The 18,047-nt window shown below is 42.5% G+C and overlaps 1 protein-coding gene across 4 annotated transcripts in view; it reads right to left on the minus strand.

Annotated features, from left to right (window-relative positions):
• Positions 1 to 18,047, minus strand: part of BDNF (brain derived neurotrophic factor) — a 78,200-nt gene that overhangs the window by 34,575 nt on the left and 25,578 nt on the right. Inside the window, exon 1 of one of the 4 annotated variants that reach the window (XM_073576277.1) lies at positions 16,759 to 17,097. The exons of 1 other annotated variant lie outside the window; for it this stretch is intronic. The gene's annotated coding sequence lies outside the window, so the exon portion shown is untranslated. 2 more of the 4 variants (XM_073576278.1, XM_073576279.1) reach the window with 2 other exon arrangements.

The following is an 18,047-nucleotide window of genomic DNA, read 5'->3' on the forward strand; positions in this document are numbered from 1 at the left end:
TGTGAAGGGTTGCAGAAGTGATAATTTCTAGTAAATGGAAAAAAATGGCTGAAGAGACAGCTAAGAACAAATGTATTTCACTAACGGAAAATATTTGTGTTATTACAATTTTTATCAGGACATGAAAAATGAATACTGACCCTAATGGCCGAAGGGTCATGAAAACATTTGAATCTGTTCAGAAATAAATGTTTTCGGTAAAATAAGAGAGGAAAAAAATTGGGGAAAAAATGCCAGTGTGACCAAAGTCTTAGCCACTCTTTAGTTGATCATGGTCACTATGGATGAATGGACCCATGGAAGTTCGGGTTTTGGTACCCGACCAAACTTTAGTCCAAAAGAACTGCACCCAAACTTGAACCTGAACCCCACTGAAATAATTGGGTAGCCGAGCTTTGGAGCTGGAAAATCTCTCTCTCTCCACCCTGGACTCCCGAACTGTAAAACGCTCCTCCAGGAGAAATCACCAGACGCTAGGTGTCTGGTACGAAACCTGAACTTTACTGTTCGGGATCGCTCATCTCTAATGGTCACTGATAGCACTCAACTTTATAGAGCGACAACTTTCTTATCTCTTCTTTTCGGATCCCTGAAAGTATGACATTGGAGGGAAGGAGTTAATTTACTAAAAACAGTCACATTTAGAAATTGAGTTTGATGTAAAAAAGAGTTTTAGATTTTTTTTCTAAAAACTCAAATGTGTATATTAAACACATTATTGTTAACTTAAAGCATGTTCCTCCTGACCACCAGCATCGTAGCCGAAGAAATTACATATTCTATCCATCGAGAGATCTGCAGGATTTCTTTTCAAAACCCCTCTTTGGGAGCCAATTCACAGTTTGATCTAACCCAGAGTGCATATTTCAGAATTACACAGCGAGATGAATCAGTCTGAACAGCAATTGTGAAACAATGGAGAAAACTAAGTAGTCATCAGAATCACAGGAAAAAAATCAAGGTAGTAATTCCATCATTACAAGGACTTTACACTTATGAGACTCCACCGATGGCATACAGGGATTTTCCAACCATAGAGAAAGATCATATCATAATATTATTAATTCTCATTTTTTTTTACCTTTCCTATTCTAGATTCTCTGGCTACTTAACATACGGCACCTATGCAGTTTGCACTTTAGTTTGACCACTATTCGGACAACCCCTTCTCCATCTTTCCCCCTTGTAAAATAATAACACTTAGAGCTGGCCCACACCACCATATAAATCGGATGAGTGCTATCGATTTTTTTTATCAGATACAATGTTAGTCAATGAGGCAGTGCTGATGACCATTATTTTTCATTGGCAAAATTTGTCTGTGAAACAACTGCAGCCTGCTATGATTTCACTCCGAAATCAAACAGGTGCAAAAAAATCTGATGCCATGTAGAGCCACAGTACCGCATGTGATTTTTGCGGATACATTACAATTCTGTAGCACAGGAAACTGTAAATGGTCCTGTAAAAGATTAATAGCTGCTGAGTAAAAAAAAAAAGAAAACAGATTGCATAAGGACAGCACACAGATGTCAAGTGAGAAAAAATTGTCCCACTTTATGGATGAAAATCATACTAATTTTTCATACACTTGTGTTACCATAGCCTTATACTCACCTCTGGAGCCGGCGCTGTTCCAGCGGTGTCGGCACTGGCTCTCGTGATCTCGTGACATAACAGATGCTGCTCATTCACTTCCTCTGCACTTATGTGATACGCCCGAAGGCGATGAAGGTGAAGGCAATGCTGATTGGCCACAGGTACCGTGTGACATGACAATATCACATGATCCCCTGGAGAGTCAATGTCAAAACCGCTGGAACAGCACCAGCATCAGAAGTGACTATAGGTGTTATTATTTTACAAGAGGGAAATTTAGAAATTGAGTAGTGGTTGTACAACTAGTGGACGACCCGTTTAAATTCCTAAACTCCCCTTAGTGTTAGTGGCAAGAAGGTAAAAGATATGCAGATGGCATCAGGAACTCTGGGTAGAAAATGGCATAATGTTGTAAAAAGTAGTGCTGCACAGAGTATTGGACCTAAAAATGACATAGTGGTTAAAGGAAAAATTCACTTTAAAGGGAACCTGCCAGCTGAACCATGAGCAGCATGAATCAGAGCATCGCTGTGTAATTGCAGTCAGGAGTGTCGAGAGGAGTCCGCTGCAGCTTTGCTTCACGCTGCTGCAGGTGGCTGACAGGTTCCTACCTGTGTTTACATGGGAGAGACTTGTGCATCAACTGGTGCCAGGCAGGCAGAAGTCAGAGTGGACTCATGTTGTCTCTCCCAATATGATCTTCAAGCTATGATTTCTCTGAATTTCTTTGGAGTTTCAGAGAAACAAATGCCCGGTTGCTCTGATTTCTGCTGTCCATGGTTTTGGCTAGCATGACCAAATTCATAGATTTTCTTTAGGTTGCCAAGATGTCACACCAGATTTTCATCTTTGGCCACTCTCAGATTTGGTACACAGAAATTGCACGCTTACTATGTTTTTTATGCTTACAGATTACCTTTGAGCTATTAGGAAATAGGGAAGTAGGAGATGAAGATGGTCCTCAAGTTGACACCCCTCTATGAGCTAGAGAGAAAAGTACTAACAAGCATCATCCAAATGGCGCCATAAAACGTCACATTTGCATTGCAATGAGGTGGCAGTGTTTTTCAGTTGTTGTGGTGAGACAACCGTTTTTAAAAACCACTCAGGACATATTAATATTATTTTCTATTTGCAGCATTTCACACTGTGGATCACAAACTCCTCCTCACTATGCTCTGTTCTATCGGGTACAAGGATACTGCCCTCTCCTTGTTCTCCTCCTACCTCTGACCACTCCTTTACTGTATGTTTTGCTGGCTCCTCTTCCACTCATCTTCCCCTTACTGTTGGGATTACTCAGGGTTTGGTTCTAGGTCCCCTGCTCTTCTCGCTATATACTGTCCTTATTGGACAAGCCATCAATTCGGTTTCAAGAACATCTATATGCTATTGACACTTAATTATACACATGGTCTCCTGACATCACCCCTGCATTACTACAAAACACCTCCTCACTTACAGAAACTAACCTTCCCAAATCCAATATTGCCATTTCCGTATGTAGGTCTACCATTACTCCCCAGCAGCAGGACCATTGTCTTGGGGTTATATTTGACTAAAAATTTTCCTTCACTCCCCATATCCGATCACTTTTTCGTTCATGTCACCAACACCTCAAAAACATTCCTAGAATTCAACTTGTTTTTTTCATTTTACTCTGCAAAAACTCTTACTGTTTCTCTTATTCATTCTCGTCTGGACTACTACAACTCTTAATTATCAGTCTCCCTCTTACTAAACTCTTCCCTTTCCAATCCATCCTGCATGCAGCAGCTAGGATTATTTTCCTCTCCAACCGCTTCACTGATGCCTTTTCCCTGTGCCAGCCATTGCACTGGTTGCCCATCCGCTACAGAGTCCAACATAAACTTATCACTCTCACCCAAAAATCTCTCCAAAGTTCTGCACCACCCTGCATCTCCCTTCCATCCTACTCATGCCTCCATTCCACTCATGGCCTAAGTCTACATGACATTACAGGAAGCAAGAGAATCTCTTTCAGGAGCAGTTTGTGACAACTCTGATCTAGAACAGATCATGCCAGTAAGTTCTTCGCCCCATAGCCAGAAAAAACAAAGTCCCCGAAAACCCTTTTAACTTTTAATTAATATAATAAAAATATATAACAATTATGTTGTGGAGTGTGGACCTCTATATACAATTAGAATCCTGAGAAAATATGTCACAATTATTGCATGAATGTGTCCGAAAGTATTGACATTTCAATCTAATATGTATTATGACTATAGCCTAAGAAACACCAGCTGCTGCAATCTCATTAAGAAATGTCCTGGTTTTTGTTACTATTGTTCAATTGATAGCACTTTTGATACACAAGTCATATTCTAAAATATCACCAGCGTGCCAAAAATGTTTTGCAAAGTCATCGGCTTCATCAGGAGAAATGAGGCAAGCCTGATGAGGTTGGTCCCAAGGTGAAACATGTTGGGCAGGCTGGTGATATTCATTTACTCTGATGAAGCTGGTCGCTTGGTGAAACATGTTGGACAGGCTGGTGATATTCATTTACCTTGATGAAGCTGGTGTCTCGATGAAACATGTTGGGCAGGCTGGTGATATTCATTTACTCTAATGAAGCTCATCTCTCGGTGAAACATGTTGGGCAGGCTGGTGATATCATTTACTCTAATGAAGCTCATCTCTCGGTGAAACATGTTGGGCAGGCTGGTGATATTCATTTACTCTAATGAAGCTCATCTCTCGGTGAAACATGTTGGGCAGGCTGGTGATATTCATTTACTCTAATGAAGCTCATCTCTCGGTGAAACATGTTGGGCAGGCTGGTGATATTCATTTACCTTGATGAAGCTGGTGTCTCGATGAAACATGTTGGGCAGGCTGGTGATATTCATTTACTCTAATGAAGCTCATCTCTCGGTGAAACATGTTGGGCAGGCTGGTGATATTCATTTACTCTAATGAAGCTCATCTCTCGGTGAAACATGTTGGGCAGGCTGGTGATATTGGTTTATTCAGATGAAGCTGGTGTCTCGGTGAAACATGTTGGGCAGGCTGGTGATATAATTTACCATGATGAAGCTGGTACACGATGAAACATGTTGAGCAGGCTAGTGATATTGATTTACTCTGATAAAGCTGGTGTCTCGGTGGAACATGTTGAGCAGGCTAGTGATATTGGTTTACTCTGATGAAGCTGGTGTCTTGGTGAAACATGTTGGGCAGGCTGGTGATATAATTTACCATGATGAAGCTGGTACACGATGAAACATGTTGAGCAGGCTAGTGATATCGATTTGCTCTGATGAAGCTGGTGTCTCGGTGAAACATGTTGGGCTGGCTGGTGATATTCATTTACTCTGATGAAGCTGGTGTCTCGATGAAACATGTTGGGCAGGCTGTTGATATCATTTACCCTGATGAAGCTGGTCACTCGATGAAACATGTTGAGCAGGCTAGTGATATTCATTTACTCTGATGAAGCTGGTGTCTCAGTGAAACATGTTGGGTAGGCTGGCTGGTGATATTCATTTACTCAGATGAAGCTGGTGTCTCAGTGAAACATGTTGGGCTGGCTGGTGATATTCATTTACTCAGATGAAGCTGGTGTCTCAGTGAAACATGTTGGGCTGGCTGGTGATATTCATTTACTCTGATGAAGCTGGTGTCTCGGTGAAACATGTTGGGCAGGCTGGCTGGTGATATTCATTTACTCCGATGAAGCTGGTGTCTCGGTGAAACATGTTGGGCAGGCTAGTGATATTTTAAATCAGGATTCATGTAGACTAGCCTCAATTTACCTGACAAAGCTGGTGAATCCGTGAAACATGTTGGTTGTGGGCGCCGATATTTGAAATAAAAAATGCGATCAGTTTACAGATCCTAATAAAAATCAAGAGATGTGTAGTGCTGTCTGCAGCTGCTTGGTGCTCCTTTGGTTATGGTAATAATACGTATTGAATTTAAATATATTGATACTCTGCAATACATAATACACTAATTTTGACACTCCAACTTGGTACTTTGTATATAAAAGGCCCACAAAAGAAAAGTTATATATTTCATTATAACAATTAAGTTTTATTATTGGTTCAGAACCAAGTGATGGGAATATAGGAATAAAATGGATGTTTTCCACATATGAACAATAGGCCACTAGATAATTGTTTTTTTAATTACATGGGACATATAACACTGTATCTAGAACTAGAGCCGGAAGGAAACTAATTATTCTTTTATATTCTCAAAAGTGCAAATATTTCCGTCCACAATTCATCAGTGGAGTTTGTCATCTAAAGTAAACCCTTGACTTCCAGCTTTATGAGGGCTGCCGGTTGCATCAGAACCAATTATGCGCTTGCGTTTAGGCCAATCTGTATTGGATTTCTTTGTACATTTCACACATTTTATTGACACACTTCCATAATTGAAACAAGCGATACTTGGCTCTCACACATTCTAAAAAAAAATTCTTATTTTCAACAGCCAAAATTACTCATTCCTCCGCCAACCTCCCCGGTCCTCCGTTGACTTGTGTCTTAAGTTTTCTTTGCCAACGCAAATAACTGCATTGCATGTACATGTCCAAGTGAGGAGGCTGACTGCTATTGGGTCTATCTCACAACCTTTCCAAATGAACACAACATCGAGACGTCCGCACACACTAAACCTCAGTTACTAGAAGACGAAATAAGTCATAACTATTGATCCTGTCGTGGCTAATCTACAAACTGCAAACTAATCGGAACGTGGGCTCTTATTTATAGAGCGCTGAGGGCAAAAAAACATCCAACTGCAATTCATCCAGCTGTAAATGAGTTTATAAAAAATCAAAATCTTGGCTCGGAACCATTATCACAATGAAAACAAAGCAACATCTATTTTGCCTGTGTTTTTTAAATGTTGTTAAAGAGTCATGTATCAATGACACGTGGGAGAACAAAATGGAGGTAGGTTGTGACCTTTGATACCCAAACTGAGGGCAAGAACAAAATGACCGAGAAACTTCGTAATAACCTGGCACTATTTTGGTACTGGTCACATATTTCTGTAATGAAGTTCACACACAGTGCCAATAACATCAATGCAAACTACATAAAAAAGAAAACCTTTTTAAAGCACCACTCCAGCATTTTTTTTTATTTTACCACTGGAGTGGTGCCACTAATCTAAGTTCCCTCTTCTATTATCAGCACCGCTCTGCCGGATCGTTCCAGTATTTGCTGGGGAAGCTGCAGGTCACTTCTCAACGTAAGTTTATGAGAGCCAGAACAAGGCCAGGATGGGGGTCTCATAGACTTACACTGAGAACTCGTGACCGTTACCATGGACCTCTGGTCAGTCAGACGTTGCAGTCACAAGATGACAGTGCAGGACTGGAGAGGCACTGGGAAGAACTAAAGACGGAAGCTCGTGCAGGTCACTTCTCTATGTAAGTTTATGAGAGCCAGAACGAGGCCAGGACTGGGTCTCATAGACTTACACTGAGAACTCGTGACCATTACCATGGACTTCTGGTCAGTCAGACGCTACAGTTATAAGATAGCAGTGCGGGACTGTAGAGGCACTGGGAAGAACTAAAGACGGCAGCTGGTGCAGGTCACTTCCCTATGTAAGTTTATGAGAGCCAAAACAAGGCCAGGACTGGGTCTCATAGACTTACACTGAGAACTCGTGACCATTACCATGGACTTCTGGTCAGTCAGACGTTGCAGTTACAAGATGGCAGTGCGGGACTGGAGAGGCACTGGGAAGAACTAAAGACGGCTGCTTGTGCAGGTCACTTCTCAACATAAGTTTATGAGAGCCAGAACAAGGCCAGGATGGGGGTCTCATAGACTTACACTGAGAACTCGTGACCGTTACCATGGACCTCTGGTCAGTCAGATGTTGCAGTCACAAGATGACAGTGCAGGACTGGAGAGGCACTGGGAAGAACTAAAGACGGCAGCTCATGCAGGTAACTTCTCTATGTAAGTTTATGAGAGCCAGAATGAGGCCAGGATGGGGGTCTCATAGACTTACACTGAGAACTCGTGACCATTACCATGGACTTCTGGTCAGTCAGACGTTGCAGTTACAAGATGGCAGTGAGGGACTGGAGAGGCACTGGGAAGAACTAAAGACGGCTGCTTGTGCAGGTCACTTCTCTATGTAAGTTTATGAGAGCCAGAATGAGGCCAGGACAGGGGTCTCATAGACTTACACTGAGAAATCATGACCATTCCCATGGACTTCTGGTCAGTCAGACATGAAAATCACAAGATGGCAGTGCGGGACTGGAGCGGCACTGGGAAGAACTAAAGACGGCAGCTCGTGATTTCAATACTAAGGTCAGGGAACTTAGATTAGTAGCACCACTCCAGTGCTGACATTTAAAAAATACTGGAGTGGTGCTTTGAGGTAACTGTTGTAAGAATCAAAATGCATTTGAACTATGTTAATCTTTTCTTAATTCTCATCTTAAAGGCTGTTTCATGAAGACAAACTATTTTTAAGTAGAAGCTGGCCAGCGAGTAGCTGATCTCTGTGGCTCCAAGTTCAGAAACCTCAAAATTATGGAGAACCATACATTTCTTCTGGTGCAAGGAAAATGTACCATAGTTTTACATAATGGCCATTCAAAAACATGGTCTGGTTCACAGAGGGGACTCCTGGGTAGAAAACTCCCTCTATGACAGCTATTTGCATTAATAGTGTATATGGGAAAAGTCTAAAGGGGTTATATGGGACGTCAACATTGATGGCTTATGCTTAGGATAGGTCATCAATGTCTAAATAGTTGGGGTGTAAAATGCAGTATTACCACCAATCAGCGGCTCCCAGTGTTGGCATTGGCTGGAATTGCTCAGTCATGCCAATGCACAGGACAGCTCGATTGACAGAATAGTTGCAGCAGCCTAGTACTGCACATCCACTCCTTATTGATTTTAATAGGGGGTGGATGTGCTGTACTGGGCCGCAGTCAAAATACAGTAGACAGAGCAGTTCCGTCCCTCACCGGGAACAGCTGATCGACGTGGGTTCCGGGTGTCGCACATCTACTGATTAGACACTGATGACCTATCCTAAGTAAAACTCATCAAAGTTAATGTCCTGAACAACCCCTTTAATTTAATACCCCTTAAACATCAGTGTTCACTAAAACTTTTTAGTGACCAGGGGAATCATATTAGCTGGTCAGTTTCAGTATATAATAAACATAGCAAGTAAAAAAAACCCTAAAAAACAGTTGTGGAATCGCACTTTTTTGCAATTACGCTGCACTTGGAATTTGGTTTCTAGTGCATTATATGGTAAAATCAATGGTGTCATTCCAAAGTGCAACTTGTCTTGCAAAAAAACCAAGCCCTCATACAGCTATATTGCTGAAAAAATAAAAAAAAAGTATGGCTGTTTGAAGATGGGGGAGGAAAAAACGAAAAAGCGGAAAATGACCATAGCGCGATGGCAATAGTATACAGCTGACACCTGCAGCATTTTCCCCCATCAGTGGGTAATATTTCCTAATTCTTCAGGTCATTAAAAAGGCATATTGGCAGAGAGCTCCATCCAGTTTCTGCTGATTTATAATAATACGGTATAAAAAGCTGTCGGTTCATTTTGAGTCACCAGATTCCTATTAACTATGGTTCTGACCATAACCTAGGCCCATTGTCTTCATGGCTATACATACATTTATGCCCATAGAATTACCACTTGTATTATTGGTTAAAGAAAAAGGAAGTCATTTAATAAAAAGAATCAAACTCATAGAATGAATCATAAAATTAGAAGCACAAACCGTTGTTGTGATAAAACTAATTTCAGGGTTGATACTACATGTGATATCTTCCATCTGTTGAATAATTAGCATTTGTTTTCTTTACTATATCTTAAAGTACTGTATCTTATACAGTAGTTCATACCAGGGAAGAATAAATTATTATTACTTCCGCCAGCATCATGGGATGTTATTGTATGATAGCTGTAACCCACGTACTTAGTAGAGGTCGTCATCGATATACCTTCCGTAAGAATGGTAAATTTTAATATCCCATTCACTATTTCAATTTACTTGTGCCTCAGCCTTAAACTAAGCACTTGGTGTCCTGGGATAGTAGCCCTATTAGGTATTAGAGGGTAAAATAATAAGGAATTGAAATGTATCCAGTGGGATTTATGGGAGTATGCAACAGCTGCAGGCTTATACTTTGGAGAGCCTATCTTGAGAAGATGGCAAGTGGCACTGTGCTGACCATTATAATTGGATGCTCAGTGCATGTAGTTTTCTTTTGACTGTATTACATGAACTATCTGGTGTTTTTTTTGTGTGTTCTCTACCTGTATTCCCCCATATCCCCAAATTTGATACATGATTTTTCCTAATCAGTTCACATCTTTGGCTCCTATGGGAATCTCTAGGGCTAATTGATCTAAAGGTAGAGTGTGCCATGGACAGAGGCGTGAGTGGAAGGTCCTGGGCCCCAGTCTAAGTCTCTGATAGGGCCAACCCCAAATACTACAGGCTCTTTAAAACACTAGTGTCTACTTATGTGGCAGAAAGGTTCAGGGCTCCCCTAGACACCAGGTCCCATGTATGACTGCTAGCTCTACACCCACTAAAAATATAGCCCCAGCCATGGCCATGTCAATGGAAATTTAGAGACATAATAAGTGCAATCATAGCTCTAAAGGACAAATATTCAGCTTAATATATGATATAGAAGACAACTAAAAGTCAGAGATGATGGAAGAAGAAGCCAGTCAAGAGGAAACCATGATCAATAATATTAGTCGGCACTTAAAGCCACTCGATGTAGAAAGTCACCAGAATAAAGATTTTAAATCTGGAATTCCAGTCATTGTAACTTGCATGTTTACATTCCTTTGAAGGTTACATTTTAACAAGTGGCTTAAGTTTCCCTCTGCAGCCTATAGGAGGCACCGCCAGCTGAAACAAGGGCTTTATATCCAAGAGCTGTATAATGGGAATACGCAGGCGCCAACACCCTGTTATACAGAGCTCGCAATTTACAGGAGAGGAGGCAACATAGCGATCTACAGTAACGAGACACCAGCTGAGAAACTGCGTCATATCGACCTTCAGAGCATCACACCCCATACAGAACAGTGATGTCTGCAAGAAGAAACTGCCATGCCAGCGATAAGACGCAATCTATGGGGAACCGTCCCCAGTCATGAGGCTCATCGGCGGAACAACATTCATTAGCACATCTATATATCTTCTATCTATTATCTATTATATATCTATTATCTATCTATCTATCTATCTATCTATCATCTATCTTTCTATCTATCTATTATCTATACATCATCTATGTATTATATATCTATTAATTATCTATACTCTAGCTATCTGTCTTTCTATATCTATCTATCTATCTCTAACTATATATCTATCTATAATCAATATATTATCTATCTATCTCTATCTATCCTTCTATCCTTCTATCTATTATCTATCTATCTATATCTAATCTATCTATTATCTATCTATTATCTCTATCTATCTATCTATCTATCTATATCTAATCTATCTATTATCTATCTATTATATCTATCTATGTATCTATAATCAATCTATTATCTATCTATATATCTATCTATCTATCCTTCTATCCTTCTATCTATCTATTATCTATCTATCTGTATCTAATCTATCTATTATCTATCTATTATCTCTATCTATCTATCCATCTATCTATCTATCTATATATCTATATCTATTATCTATCTATCCATCTATATCTAATCTATCTATTATCTATCTATATATATATCTATATATATTATCTATCTATCCATCTATATCTAATCTATCTATTATCTATCTATTATATATCTATCATCTATTATCTATATATTATCTATTATCTATCTATCTATCTATCTCTATCTATTATATATCTATCTATTATCTATCTATTATCTATCTATCTATCTATCATATATCTATCATCTGTTATCTACATATCATCTATTATCTATCTATCTATCTATTATCTATATATCTATCTATTATCTATCTATCTATCTATTATATATCTATAATCTATTATCTATCTATCTATTATCTATCTATCTATTATCTATCTATCTATCTATTATATATCTATCATCTATTATCTATCTATTATCTATCTATGAGTAGCAGTAGATAACTGAAATAGCTGCAGCTACAGTTACCTGCAGTCCTATGTAAAACTGTAGATGAATGACAACCTCATCTCTGCTATACGTATACAGCCACAAAGTAAGACTATCCCCTGCACAGCAATGGTAATTTTTCATGTTTACTATCGGTTTTATAAGGGTAGTCTGCGGCACGTTATTTTACCAGAGTTTTCTGAATCACCCCATCCCCTATATCACTGTCAGCAAAATATGCAGAATTTTTATTTAAAAAAAAGGGCCAGGAATGGTTTATTTTTGGAACAATCTTCTAAGTACGACATAAAAACACCTGGAAATTCCTTGTGAAAGCATGAAACCTCTATAGATTAACAATGTACCTCCATGAGCCACGAATGTTCTGTGCTGCATTTCATGTGGGCTAGGGTTCCCTGCCCTGCCTGCAGGGGGCATCGTCCTGCACACATTCCACCCATCTCTGCTTTCATATCTCCTATTTGAAGTAGGGGTGGGAGGTAATTTCCTGGGACACTGAGCCTGCCTATGCCCCTTCATTCATTCATGTCTTTTTTCAGCCATTCCACATAACTACATAAACCTCCGCTTACCCCATCGATGAATATATGTTATACATTTCCCATAATCATAGTAAGTTCATTCCAGCTAATAAATACAAAGTTAGAATTTCCGTTAAGGAAACGCAGGTGGGAAAAATCAATTTACGGTAAATGGCAATAAACGGGGCGGCTTAATGTTGTTTACCGTCACTAGATTGAATTTCTTGTGAGGTAATAACATCCAGATAGGGAATCCTGAATTCAGTTCTGCACGACGACCAGTAGAGGGCGCCCTCACCCTTCTAATCCGCCATCGTCTGGGAGAAAATAGGAGAAAATCCGAAGTGTATGGCTTTGCTCCAGGTCTCACTGAGAGCTCTGGTCACATTCATTTGCAGGCATTACATTTTTTTCCCTCTATGATTCGATCATCGTTAGTAAATTTAAACTTTCGCTAAAATATTTAGAAAGACTTTAGTAGAGTTGGCTAAACCATATTCAACGCGTTTTATGCCAGAGTCTGGGCAGCCAATACTAGGACAGAGAGCTGGGAATGACATCTCTGTCGGGAGCAGGCAATCCAGATTAACCCCTTAGAAACCACAGCTAGAGAGGAGCAAATGACGTGATCCGTGTCTTCTTCATCAGCGCAGTCCGCCGTCAGCCATCAATCAGGAGGATCAAGCCAAGCTTTTGTCACCCTCATATCTATATGAATCCTTGACAGATGCCACAATGCAATGAGAAAACCCCTAATGACAGACAATGTAACTCTTTCACGACCACAGAGAAAGGACTATAACCATCATACAGTCTATATAGCCCATAATAAGAGGACTGATAGCCCTTAACAATGAATATTTTGTAACCAAGTTTGTTATATACAGTCGTAAAATTCACAATGGGCGGTACATGGCAGGATGAAGGATTTCACACAGAATCCATTACATTATCTTAAGAAGTTTTCGAAAGAGTTAAATAACAAATTCAGCTCAGCTACATCTGTGCCAGCAAGCACTGCAAAGACATTCCTCGCTATAGAATGCAAGAAAATGCATTCCCTCCTCTGTAAACTATGTCATGCTGGAGTGATTTTCTAAACAATGAATTGCCTCTAGCATCAAATACAGGTTATGTCCCCTTGTTGGAAAAATAAAAGACATTCTTACATCCCAGCGTTACACCAGAACCGTCCCTCTGTAGACCGTGGACACGTCCCAGCCTCCCCTCTACTTTCCATAAGCCTCTTCATCCCCTGTAGCCTTTTTTTGCAATACCTGTCCAAGTAGCCTCCTTCTCCCCAGTAGTGCCTGTCTTCATGGCAGCTCCTTATTGTACCCCTCCACAATCTGTCACTCCTAAGTAGCACCTTCTTATTATTTGTAACTACCCCTATTTCTAGTAGCGTATTAGTCCTCACTCAGTAATCTCTTACTCCACAACGGCCCCATCTCTCTGCTTTCTCCGTCTTCTAACTCCATGGTAGCCCATTACCCTTACCTCCCAATAGCCCCTTATTCTTTAGTAGCCCTTTCCTCAAATTCCTCGGTAGTACTTAATACTTATTCTTGCACACATCATAGTGGACCCTTCTTCTCACTCCTTGGTAGCACCTTCTTATTTTTCCTCTAGACCCTTTCTCTTACTCTGCTTTATACCCCTACCACTAGTATCCTTTACTTCTGACAACCCAGTAGCCCTTTTCCCTCCCTCCTTTATTTCTTAGTGACCCTTTTTCCTAATTTCAGGTAGCAGAAATCTTCTACCCAAGTAGCACTTTCCTCTCACTTTCCAGTAGCCCATCATTCCCTATCTTCTAACTGCCCAATAGCCCCCTCTTCCCATTCTCTTCCCTCTTACTCTCTGGTAGACCCTTCTTCTTTCTCCCCAGTAACCCCCTCTTTCCACTCTCTTCCCTCTTCCTCCCCATTAGACCCTTCTTCCCACTCTCTTCCCTCTTACTCCCCAGTATACCCTTTTTCTTTCTTCCCAGGAGCCCCTTCTTCCCTCTCTCATCCCTATTCCTCACCAGTAGATCTTTCTTCTTTCTTCCTAATAGCCCCTTCTTCCCACTCTCTTCACTCTTGCTCCCCAGTAGACCCTTCTCCTTCTCCCCAGTAGCCCCCTCTTCCCACTCTCTTCCTCCAAAGTAGCCCCTTCTTCCCATGATTTTCCAGCTTCCTCCCCGGCAGACCCTTCTTCTTTCTCCCCAGTAGCCCCTTCTTCCCACTCTCTTCCCTCTTCCTCTCCAGTAGACCCTTCTTCTTTCTCCCCAGTAGTCCCTTCTTCCCACTCTCTTCCCTCTTTCTCCCCGTAGCCCCTTCTTCCCATGCTTTTCCATCTTCCTCCCCGGCAGACCCTTCTTCTTTCTCCCCAGTAGGCCCCTCTTCCCACTCTCTTCCCTCTTCCTCTCCAGTAGACCCTTCTTCTTTCTCCCCAGTAGTCCCTTCTTCCCACTCTCTTCCCTCTTTCTCCCCGTAGCCCCTTCTTCCCATGCTTTTCCATCTTCCTCCCCGGCAGACCCTTCTTCTTTCTCCCCAGTAGGCCCCTCTTCCCACTCTCTTCCCTCTTCCTCCCCAGTAGACCCTTCTTCTTTCTCCCCAGTAGCCCCTTCTTCCCACTCTCTTCCCTCTTCCTCCCCAGTAGCCCCTTCTTCCCAGGCTTTTCCATCTTCCTCCCGGGCAGACCCTTTTTCTTTCTCCCCAGTAGCCCCTTCTTCCCACTCTCTTCCCTCTTCCTCTCCAGTAGACCCTTCTCCTTCTCCCCAGTAGCCCCCTCTTCCCACTGTCTTCCCTCTTCCTCCCCGGCAGACCCTTTTTCTTTCTCCCCAGTAGCCCCCTCTTCCCACTCTCTTCCCTCTTCCTCTCCAGTAGACCCTTCTCCTTCTCCCCAGTAGCCCCCTCTTCCCACTCTCTTCCCTCTTCCTCCCCAGTAGACCCTTCTCCTTCTCCCCAGTAGCCCCCTCTTCCCACTCTCTTCCCTCTTCATCCCCAGTAGACCCTTCTCCTTCTCCCCAGTAGCCCCCTCTTCCCACTCTCTTCCCTCTTCCTCTCCAGTAGACCCTTCTCCTTCTCCCCAGTAGCCCCCTCTTCCCAGTCTCTTCCCTCTTCCTCCCCAGTAGACCCTTCTCCTTCTCCCCAGTAGCCCCCTCTTCCCACTCTCTTCCCTCTTCCTCCACAGTAGACCCTTCTCCTTCTCCCCAGTAGCCCCCTCTTCCCACTCTCTTCCCTCTTCCTCCCCAGTAGACCCTTCTCCTTCTCCCCAGTAGCCCCCTCTTCCCACTCTCTTCCCTCTCCCTCCCCCGGTAGACCTTTTTTCTTTCTCCCCAGTAGCCTCCTACCTTCTGTAAGTGTCAGCTTTTTAAAGACCCTTTAGTTTAGGTGCAGAAAAGCATTTCGATGAAAGTTTGGAGCGCTCACAGATACTCCCATGCTGGTGATTAGAAGAAAGCAGATTCATTGCAGCGCCTGAGTGACAGCTAGCAGCTCCAATGTCTCATGAAATGATTATGAGGAAGATCAGAATCCAGTCCTGTGCTCCTTCCTATAGCCCTTGCTTGTTGAGTTTAGCAACCCATTTAGACCAGAATGTCCCGGCTTTTGTCAGCGAGAAATTATTTAGGATCCTCTTTGTACTTCTATTGGTCAAACTCCTATCCACTCCACAGAACTGCCGGGCACTTAAAGCGACAGAGCCTGCCTCTTCCCCAGCAACACACAACATCATAAAAGAGTAATGTCAACCTGATCGGAGCTAAACATACACCTTCCATACGCCCAACTTTCCCCTAATATCTCCTGCCAAGTCTCTGGCGTTGGAGCCAGAGAGCAGACTCCGGCATCTATACTCGGTAACTTTGCTGTTTATTTGAAATGCAAATGTGATCACCTGGGGGAGATCCTGTATTTTTAGTCTGAGCGCGGAGAGCGTCTTTTTTTTTTTTTGCAACCTTCTTTACGTAACCGGCGCCATGACAAATATATTGTGGAGCGCGATTTATAATTGCTCTCCGGTGGAAAGCAACGTGCGTAACAGCTGGGCTGCCAATGGACCGCAGGTAACGAGGTCCGTGACAAATTCCCTAATTATTGATTTGTCTATTTATTTGACTCGTTTATATCGCTCCATTAATTCCACAGCGCTTTACAGACATTATTAAAAAGCAAAGGATGTTTACATTCTCATTATTTGTTTACACTAAAATTGGGTAAACATGTAAACAACTTCCGCCGGTGTTATCGGCAGCCATCACCCCGCACATTATAAATGATGACTACATTTTTCCGGATGGCAATATGATAAATTTACAGGACATGCATCTAAAAGCCGACAATCACAAGATTTCGCTCACAGATTGGTCACAGGTGCGAGGAGCGGAGTTTGTCATGTCCCTGGAAAACGACAATGTGGTGAGTGCAGGTGTGAACGGAGGGGCCACAAGAGACCCCTCAATCAATGACAGTCGGAGAGAAGGAGAAGGACCCACCTGTTTTTTCAGTTAGTTTCCAATGAACACATCAACACACTTGTCTAATTTTGGGAGATCTCAGCGGAAACTCTTGGATAGTTTGGTTTTGGGGGTTTTTCTCGCCACTTCCTCGGGCGAAAGGCTCAAAAGCGAAGCGCAGCCTCGGTCTTCAGGCGCCGGAGCATAGAGGTGGCGGTCATTGACAGTGGTGGAGACTGCATGGTGAAGCCAGTGGGATCTCCTCGTTAAAGGGCTCCATTGGATCTGGTTGGAGGGGAGAGGCGGCTCACACTACTACTTGGAGCTCACGCCGGGGTTTAGACAGGAGCTGAGCTGTGAATGGGATGTGGGAGGGGAAATCCACGCAAGTCTGTGCTACTCTCCTTGACGTGGGAGATCACGTGACGCCTCCCCGGCCTCTCAAACAAGCCACACTGCTGAATGAATTACAAGCATCACAAACCCCCCCAGCAGAAGGGACGGGGCTCTGCTCCGGAGGCTTCCTCCGCATTAACCCTTTGCTTCGGTGGAAACTTTATCATTAACACAGATCAAAATAATCAACTTTCTGCGGATTTATCTGTAGATTAAAACCATGAGACTCTATTTTAGAGCTCACAATTCTATCTATAATTTATCCCATATCTATCTATCTATCTATCTATCTAGAATAGATCTGGTTTAGATTTCTCTCTATCATCTATATGTCACATATGTTCTATTTATTTTACTCATTTATATAGCACCATTAATTCCACAGCACTTTACAGACATTCTCATCACTGTCCCCGATGGGGCTCACAGTCTACATTCCCCATCAGTATGTCTCTGGAGTGTGGGAGGAAACCTGAGAACATGCACGCTCCTTGCAGGTGCTGTCTCTGTGTGTCTGTATCTGTATATCCAGAGGTCCATACATTATGCCCCCTTGGGATCGTCATCCCCTCAAAGATCACTTTCCCGGCAGTTTGGGGTGGTCGTCTGTCCATCTCCCTGTAGTGACGGAGCGCCGAGCTGTCCGCTCCCGGTCTGGTTCTCTGCCACTGTGCAGACAGCAAGATAAATTCTACTTAGGAGCCTTCACCATGGAGTCCACCTCATCTGTCACCGGGTTATTAGACATTGTCACCCCACAGCCGGAGGCCAGCGTGCTTCCCTCTGCGGAGACCGGGGCGTCTCATGGCCGTCTACTGTCCGAGCCCAGATATTAGGGGACGCAGATGGACTGTGCTAAGGAGAGACAGCTCAGGATGGTATTAGACTGCTCACAAGATAGGGAGAGACTGACCAGGGATTACACGACTGTC

This window comes from Dendrobates tinctorius, unplaced genomic scaffold (genome assembly GCF_039654945.1).
Source record: "Dendrobates tinctorius isolate UK_male_01 unplaced genomic scaffold, ASM3965494v1 ptg000048l, whole genome shotgun sequence".
Classification (NCBI taxonomy): Eukaryota; Metazoa; Chordata; class Amphibia; order Anura; family Dendrobatidae; genus Dendrobates; species Dendrobates tinctorius.